Consider the following 9,341-nt stretch of genomic DNA (forward strand, 5'->3'; position numbering starts at 1 on the left):
AGCCGTTCTTATCGGTCCTTAGGATCAGGGACCAATCAGGTCCCTCAACTGGTCTGGCTAGCCAATCGGAGGGCACGCTCATTGGGCTGGAGCTGTTTGACTTCTTAGAAATATTTTCCAGCAAATTAAAAGTACCTGCTGCCAATGTTTTACATGTGTGTGTGTGACAGTGTGTGCATGGATGTGTGAAAAGCTATTTTCACGGAATTAAGGAATGACTGTGTAGTGATTGAACTAAGGGAAAATCAGATGAAAATCTCAACAAGGTGCTTTTGCTAATCCATCCTTTTTTTAAAAAAAGAATGAACTGGTGGGGGGAGGGATGAGCAGCATCAGCAGGATGGGGCTGTGTGGTCTCTTTGGATTCTAATTTAGCCTCTTTATAGCAATTTTGGTCTGATTTTACCAGCACACTGTCTATGTTGTAAGCTACGCGCACCGGGCTGTCTCCCCATCTTGTTGGCACATACATATCCACAGGTCTGCGGCACTCTGGGCATCCGGAGTTCTCATTCACATATATGACCCCCCGGAGGAGGGACATATATGAGTGGAAGGGCCCTGATGGACTGGGATAGGATAGCTCTGAGCTGTGGCTCCAATTCCTCTACTGACATGACTGTGGTCAAGTCCTTTTACCTTGTTCTGCCTCTGTTTTCAAATCTGTGAAATGCCCACGTTGGAGTCTAGCATTAGTTTCATCTCTAAAACTATGATTCTCCAGTAACAAAAATTAACCTCAAGTCCATCTTTTTTAGTCATCAGCGGGATTGCCAACTCCAGGAGCATTAGTTACTATAGGTACACACATGCACACCTCCACACTCTACACTCAACAGGGAGACATCGTAAATGCCTGAAAGTTAACACACCGTGTTTTCAAGCTCGGGGACTTCATAATCACATTGAAACAATAAGCTGGCCAAAGCAAGACTAAACCTGCTAGGTAAACCCATTTATTTCTTGAGGGTGGGGAAGGGGTATGGGGGCAGGCAGGACTGGAAAGAAGGGGTAGGAAAAGACCAGAATGTGTAGGAAGAAGACTGATAAGCTCTAGACTTAATGGGAAAAATACAGTGGCATCACAAATCATCCCTAGTGTAGAAGCTCATATTTTCTTATAAGTAGGCAACACTGAAGCATGTCCCCAACTTTTGAAGGAGGCTGATAATCCAGGAAAGGATTTACCACAGTAAAAAAAAAAAAAAAAAAAAAAAAATTGGTTATTGCATCAAGGGCTGGGGTGAAGTGAAGGAATGAAGGAAGAAAACCTTTACAAAATTTTAGGATGTAAGTGAGAAAGGGCCATTGGAGATTCACAGAGCTGGGAACAAGGTGATCTTGCAAAGAAACAGAACCACAGTGGTTTCAGTTTAGATCCTAAAATCTTCAAAGGTTGAAGAAAGATTGCCAACTCTACTAACCACAAACCAAGACTCAGCTCTGTAGGAGTGAGGGGAGTGGGCGTGCTGAGTGATTATAGCACCCCCCCCAAAAAAAGGTTATTTGGGAAGCATGAAGGTTGCTGGAAAAAGGATGGAGGAGATAAAGGATAAAGGAAATATTTAAAGGCAAGAAAAGAAATGTTCACATATTCGTTAAATGATAAGTACATTTTAGTTTAGATTAACTGAATCTTGGCATTTCTCAAACCTTCTAAGCTGGATGCTGGGGGTTGAGGATGGAAGGGTAACAGAGAAGAGATACAGAAGGAGAAGTAAGGATTCCTGCTGTTGAGCTTGCAGTGAAGATGGAAAGGTAGTCAATCTCAGTTGTGTTTCCTGAAGGGTCAGGATGTCAGGACTTTGCTCCGTAAGAGAAGGGACTGGCCAACACTGGGTTGAGATGTGGAGAAGCCTTCATAGAAGGGTATTCAAGGAAAAGATGTGAACTGCTATTATTGCTTTGTAAGAATTTAGGAAAAAGCTATCATTATTTCATTTTTTAAAAAAGAGATTGTCTTTTTTGCCTCAGGCAGGAGTGGTAGATGTATGGCAATGCCATGTAATAGTTCAGTGTTCCCTTCTAGAAGGAAAATAAGGGAACAGATGTATGCATTTTCTTCCTGAGGATCTTGCTTTCTGTTCCTTAGAGTTCTCTACCTCTTTAACCATTTCTCATTGTTAGACGCAGTGCTGGTTGTTTCTCTTGTTGGACTGGAATTCCCCCATGTTGGCCTACTGGCTCTGTAGGGGTAGAGTGATGATTTCTCCCGTCCACATTCTTTCCCCCATTATCTGGTGCTCCCACCTCCTACAAATGTCAGGATGCCTTTTGTGTTTTCTCTGATGTTGATTTATTGTTCCCTCTTATTTCACTCATTGACTATCGCATGCCTGGAGGTTCACAGCCGGGTGTGCGCAGTGTTTCGCAAGGACAGATAAGCTGTCATCTGAAGAAATCCAATAGCAGCCACGTTGGTGTGAATGTAACTAGCATGAGCATCAGTGCATTTGGGAATGTCAAAGAAAGAAACTGAAGTCTAAGTAGAAATGCCCGATAGAACGTTTCTTCCCAAAGAAGAAAAGTTGTAAAACTTAGGCTGGGCATTTGTACTTAGACTTCAGCTCAAGGATATCTGAATGTCCACAATCATTGTGCTCTTATCGTAGCCTTTGATATAGCAATGATGGAAGAGTCTTGGGAACTCTGTGGTGATGACTGGTTCTTTTGTAACCCTTCTGGGTGGTATGAGAGAATGTCGATGAGTCTGAAGAGCAGATTTCTGAGTTTGAATTTTATCCTGTAAGCATCAGGGAGTCATTAAGCATTCTTGAATGGGAATTATTAAAGGATATGTTGAAGTTAGTGTTTGGGGAAGATCTTTTGATCATCCTTATAATGGTTTGGAAGAAGAAAAGAATGGAGGTGATAAGACTAGTTAGTAATATCAGCTGGTGATAGCAATGTCCTAGACAATGATGGTAGCAGTAGGAGAGGAAGAGAAGAAAAACAAGAGAGCCCTTTTTTAAGAAAATGGAAAATATCAATTATTCTAAGAAGCTCCCTTGGGAGGGGGGAAACTTTCTCCTAATTTAATGATAGTGGAGACCATACACATCAGAGTTTTTCCCACCTCATTTATTGCCTATGACTTTATAGTTGACAAGATCATCTAACATGTCTGCTGGGCTGACACTTCCCGACTTCTTTAAAGTAGTAGACTTAACTAGCCAAGGAACTTGACTGTACTTCCGGTGGACGAGGAACCTTCCCCAGCCTGACCCTGTGAGTTGGAGGTGCCTCAGGTGCAGTGGGTGGGAGGGGAGGGGAGGCTTTGCCGCTGCCCCTGAGCAGGGAAAGTGCAAATAAGTGGGTGGGAGAATCTGCCAACACCTGAGGCTGGGTGATGATGCCCTGGCTGTGCCCGTGCAAGGCTGGCATGAGTTCAGTGAGAAGATTAAGCCAAAAATCTCTGGAGCTTTGTTGGATTTGGCTAGCTTAAAGCTAAGTGTGAATGGCTCCTTGCCTTTTTGGTGAGAGGAGACCAGGAGCATGAATTCTTGATAAATGTTTCTTTTGTTAAGAGAGTACAGGGCCCATCGAGGCTGGTCTGCCATAGTGACCAAGGTTGGAGTGTCATTGTTATTCTTCCTTGGGAATTCTGGCCCTGACTGTATGGTTGGACTGTTAAGTCATGCCTTCTGAACCTCAAGAAAAAGAAGGAGAAGGAAAAGGAGGAACAAGTGGGATGGGAGGGATGTTTACTTTTATCCTTTATAAGGATACCAGGTTCTCTGTGTGGACAGTCTCAAATTCTTGAGTGAAGCTTTGCCTCTTTATTTGTCTTTGATTGCTTTTAAACTCCACAAAGAAAAGAGAAAGAAAGAAAGAAAGAAGAAAGAAAAGAAAGAAAGAAAGAAAGAATACATGAAGGGGTCAAACTCCTTCCACCCCCACTGGTTTATGGAGGGCTACTGAGTGCCTGGCACTAGGTCAGGTGTTGTGGGAAATGCAGAGAAGTGTTTGACCTTTTTCTGTTCTTCGTGAATTCCCAAGCTAGTTCTTAACGCATGAATGTTGTATTTGAGGAAGAATATCTGTTTTCTGGAAATGTAATACGTCAAGTGGGTTGGAATAGAGTTTATAGGTTTGCATTCAATTAACATTTACTGGGTGCCTATCTGCTCTCTGCCAGGCATTTCTGCAGATGCTTCTTATCTATGGGAAAAGAACCACTCCTCTCTCTTCCCAGAGAAAGAACTCAGGACCCAGAGAGAAGAATGGCTTACCTGTGGTCATAGGACGATGGAGCTAGGTCTCCTGAGATTTGCTTATTGTAGAGGTAGCTCTGGGTTGTTCTTCAGTTGCGTGAGCACCACCTTCGAGGAGGGGGCATGCAGGCTTAGAGTACCCCTCAGGCTGGGTGGGGGGAGGAAAAAGAAATAGGCAGGATGACCTAACATGTTTAAACCAGAACAGGCAAGTTGAAATTAGCCCCTACTTCTGTGAACATTGGCTTCCCATTCTTTCAGTTTAAGTTACGAAGTCACTTTACATCAGAGAGGACCAATTCATAGTCTGCAGTTTCACAAGAGGCACCTGAAGCAAAGTGAAACAAGGATGAAGGAGGGTATGTGTGTCGTTGAATCTGTCATTACCTATAGCCCTTTGGAAGGCCTAAAGTGACATTACTCTGTTGAGACACATGAGGGCGCTCGAACCAACAGTGAGATGCCTCTTAAAATTAAAAAAAAGTTGTGAATCCTGGTTTTGTTAGATTGGCCATTGTTTCAGGCCATCAGGATGCTTTTTAAGGGGGATAACTTTATTTCTGTGGTTAATTATAAAAAAAGCGCACTCCTGTAATTTAGCTGGTGAGCTTGCCGACTAGCATGGTGGTACATATTTGGAAGTTTTGCAATATATACCATTCTGTATATCATCCTCTTATTGCTAGTTGGGAAGTAGGTTGCAGGGAAGTTTTTAAAAACCGTTCAGCCCCAGGGCTAATGGGAGGATAGCCTCTGTACCTAACTGTTCCAGGCAGGTGATAACACACATGGATTTGTTTGAGGTCTTTGCTTTAAAAAAGAAATTCTATTTCCAGGTGGTAGTGAGCATTGCTTCCCATTGCTCAAGAAAATGGAACTTCTTTGACCCATTTTTCTACTTTGCATTCTTTCTTCCAGTGGTCTTTAGACAAAGGTCAAGGCTGAATAACTTTTCACTCTATTTCTGACACTTTTTTGGTGCCTATCCTATATTGGAAATCTTCTGGGAGGAGTGTGCAAGGTCGATGTGGGGGCATGAGTCCTCTCTTGCTTCTTGGTCCTGTCCCCAAACACCTTGGTAAAGAAGATATTTGAACTGTGTTACATGCAGGGATTGGAGCAGACCTGTCACACTGCGTATGTCTGAGAAAGCCTTCCGCCTGGTGCTTAATGCAGACCCCTCCAGTTGGAGAACAGGACTTACCACTTCCAGCCAACCAACCCATCCATCAGTGCATATTTTTTGAGCTCTCTATGCCGGGAATGGTGTTAGCCCTATGAAAGAACAGACAGTGAGGTGCGGGGCAAGGCGTGGAGGCGCCGACCTGGACACAAGGCAGTAAATACACAGTGTTAAACTGTGAGCTCTAAAGTGAGATTGATAGAAGATGCCAATGAGTTTGTGAAGTAGAAATTTAAAAAAATCCGCTTCCACAACCTGTGCTGAAGCATCATTCTGACATATTTAGCCTAAAGCCAGCTTGCCGTTCGCAAAATGCCATCTTAGTATAAAGAAGTGTCTTGCAGCCATTCCTGAGTGCTAGACAAATCTATTATTACTAGTTTATTGGCTGAGAAAAGGGAATGTGGAGAGGGAGCAGCCTTTATACAAAGTTACCTGGCAAGTCAGCAAAGGGGCCAGACTAGGAGATTATAGATTTCTTTACTTGATGTTTGGAAATCTTGCCAAGAAATTTATTGTGGCAATTCAAATGCATTTTATAATCAAGTTGCATTTAATATGCTTTAGGCTAAAGTGCAATTAAGATAAACCAGTTTCTGGCTCTGGGAGGGTATCATGGGAGTATCAACAGATTCTGACTACTATATCAGGGTAATAAAGTGCAGAATGCAGAGTCAGAATTTATACTGTAAGGGTTTTATAATGGTAGCAAAAATGGTCACTAAGTGCCATTTCGTTTGTTTTCATGGAACACGGTTTTTGCCAGCTGTTTGGGAAATGAACTCTCTCAGCCCATTTAAAAATTAATTGTAAGGAAATTTAGTGGAATAAATGGAAATCCAAGTGCAAAGGAAACACACTCTGGCCTTAAGGCAAGCGTTTCCTTGAACTTGTCATTCCCCACTCTCTGGTGACAATAATAGGAAGGGGGGAGGAAGAGAGAGAGAGAGAGAGAAAGAGCTTTGGAGGAAGTGGTGAAATCCTTAAGGGCAAAAATGTCATCAGGGGAGTTGCTGTGCTAAGGCAAGGAAATTTAGCTCAAAATAGTGTGGAGCAGTAGAATATTATTCTTTTCACACAGCGAATTTTAATTATATTCTCATTGCATGTTCTCATATTTGTGTTTATAATGATTTCTTCACACAGTTGTGACTGATTGTCTTTACCGGTCTCTTGTAGATTAACAAAGGAAGGGCAGTTTCCTCTGTGAGTGTGTGTGTGTGTGTGTGTGTGTGTGTGTGTGTGTACTGAGGGAGGGGACTTTATCCTTCATTTGGTGTGTAAGTCACTCAGCAGATTTTTAGAATACAGAGAATAACGAGAATGAGCCACACTTAAAATCAAACATTGGAAATGAGAAAAGTATCCTAACGTGATATGAAACAGACCCTGAGGGATCCCTGGGTGGCGCAGTGGTTTGGCGCCTGCCTTTGGCCCAGGGCGCGATCCTGGAGACCCGGGATCGAATCCCATGTCGGGCTCCCGGTGCATGGAGCCTGCTTCTCCCTCTGCCTGTGTCTCTGCCTCTCTCTCTCTCTGTGTGTGACTATCATAAATAAATAAAAATTAAAAAAAAAAAAAAAAAGAAACAGACCCTGAAAAACAGACTGATCTGATGGAAGAGTCAATGTTGGGGGGTTTTGAAGTCCTAACTTTTTAATTTTTTGGCCTCCATAATGACAGCTAGTTTAGACTTCTCATCCCCTGAATGCAGATGTCTTTCCGGATCTCAGAAAAAGGTGTATGGATGCGGGGTGACTTCTCCTAGGGCCCCAGTGGTTGCCCTCATGCATGAGCTCCTCCTCTCAACCCAGGCTGACTGAGCAGGATGTGAAGGAGAAGCCTTCCCTCCAAGTAACAAGACTCTGACAATTTGTGCCTCTCCTTGTGTGTCTTCTTTCCAACAAATGCCATCTCTTTAGAAAATCTTTAGAAACCAAGATTGTCTGTCGGCCCATCTCCACCCTCTTCCCCCACTCACTCCTTAAAATGTTGCCTTTTGCCATGAATTGGACAGAGCCACTGAAAACACCATGCTCCTTTAGAAGCGGTGAATGCAAAGCCATTGGCTGTAAAATAGGTGCCCCTGAATGGCTTTTCACGGGGAGGGGTTGACTTCCTGAGAAAAAGCTGTGCTTTGCTGCAGGGTTCCGTGGCTGGTGCCAAAAAGGATTTGCTATCCGGTTAAGAATCCAGACCCTACTGAGGGCTTGGGCTCTGCAGGTTTGTGGAAGATGGGGAGGGGAATCTGTAACCTACCTCAGTGTTATGTGATTGAATCCAACCGCTCTTGTCATGCCAGGGGACATGGTTTATAATTTTGGTTTATAATTTTGATTCTTAATTGGTTGGAACTTCTCCAGCTTTAGTGTGTGTGTGTGTGTGTGCGCGCACATCACATACTGTAATACATGATTTAAAGCTGTGGCCCTTATTAAGGTAACTAATTGCCTTATAAACTCTAGGTTCTCCTTCTAAGGGAGCCGTGAGTCACAATATGGCACACATATAATGATGTACCTGTATTTCATTAAAAGTATATTTATAGGGGCACCTGGGTGGCTCAGTGGTTGAGGGTCTGCCTTTGGCTCAACTCATGATCCTGGAGTCCTGGGATTGAGTCCCACATCAGGCTCCCTAAGGGGAGCTTGCTTCTCCCTCTGCCTGTGTCTCTGCCTCTCTCTCTGTGTGTGTCTCATAAATAAATAAATACAATCTTAATAGAAAAGCATATTTATGTTATATGATATGTTAAACAGAAAACAGATTTTTCTCCTTAGTTTTTAGTGATCTTTAAGTCCTGAAGAGCTCATAGACACTGGGTACTATCTAAGCCTTCGGTTTAAGAAGGAGTTATCAGATAGGACCCACACACCCATTAGTGTAAGTCAACATTTCTTACAGTGTGTTCCAAGAGGTAATGGTCCTATGAAATGCACCAGGGGTTTGCCATGAGCATCAGCATGTTGAAGTCCTGCAATAATAAAGCTTTTACACTGTGTAGTCCAATGTACCCCAAAGATATTGCTGAAAAAAAAGCTTTTTTTATGAGTAATACTTACTAACATCCTGCAGGACAGGTGTTCCTCGGAACCGACTTTGGGGTATGTTGGTTGTAATCCAGTTGGCTCCCACTCACTTCCTCTGAGTTTAGCTTGGTCCTGTTCTAGACCAGCTTTTTTTTTTTAATAATAAATTTATTTTTTATAAACCAGTTTTTATCCCTGCAGCCTCAAGCTACTTCTTTAAGCTATACTCTGAATTAGACTGACCTCTCCTTGAGGGTCTACAGGGCTCCAGTATCTCATTTAATCTAAAAACAATGGCAGAGCACAGGTGTTATTATGCATATACCTACAAGCAAAGTGAAGTTCAAAAAAGCACAGTTATTGAGAAGTAGTGCATTGATTCGACATTGGGTCTGTCTGACTCTAGAGTACATGAATCAAGCCAATGGGATTCTACAGAAGAAAACAGAAACACTCAATTCAGATAGAAGTATATTTAGGAAGATGGTTTCTCTTTAGGGTCCTGAAAACTCTATATTCAGCTGAATAAAAAACTCTTCCAAATTGCCTGTTGGAGCAGAGCAGGGAAAGAAGGAGCACAGGCACTCCAGAATGGTATTTCTCTTCCAGCTTAGAAAATCCTCTGCTGCTACCAATGAGTCAGGGTTGTCAGACCAGGCTGCGCCCAGATGTTTAGGAGTGCTGCTCCCTTTGGAATTTCTCTGCTGGGTTCAGCTCCTCATTGGCTGTCTCCCTACACTGCTTCTTTTGGTGATCGCTGCTGAATTTGCTACTGGCTATCCAAAATATTGCAGCAAAACCAAACTATCTGGGTTACCCTTGTCTGCGTTTCTTTCACCGTCCCATTGAAATTGCTCTTGCCTCTTGCTGGGGAACAGCTCAATCTGATTGAGGGTTATTTTCTTGTCTTGAGAA

The sequence above is a fragment of the Nyctereutes procyonoides genome, unplaced genomic scaffold (genome assembly GCF_905146905.1).
Source record: "Nyctereutes procyonoides isolate TBG_1078 unplaced genomic scaffold, NYPRO_anot_genome, whole genome shotgun sequence".
Taxonomy (NCBI): domain Eukaryota; kingdom Metazoa; phylum Chordata; class Mammalia; order Carnivora; family Canidae; genus Nyctereutes; species Nyctereutes procyonoides.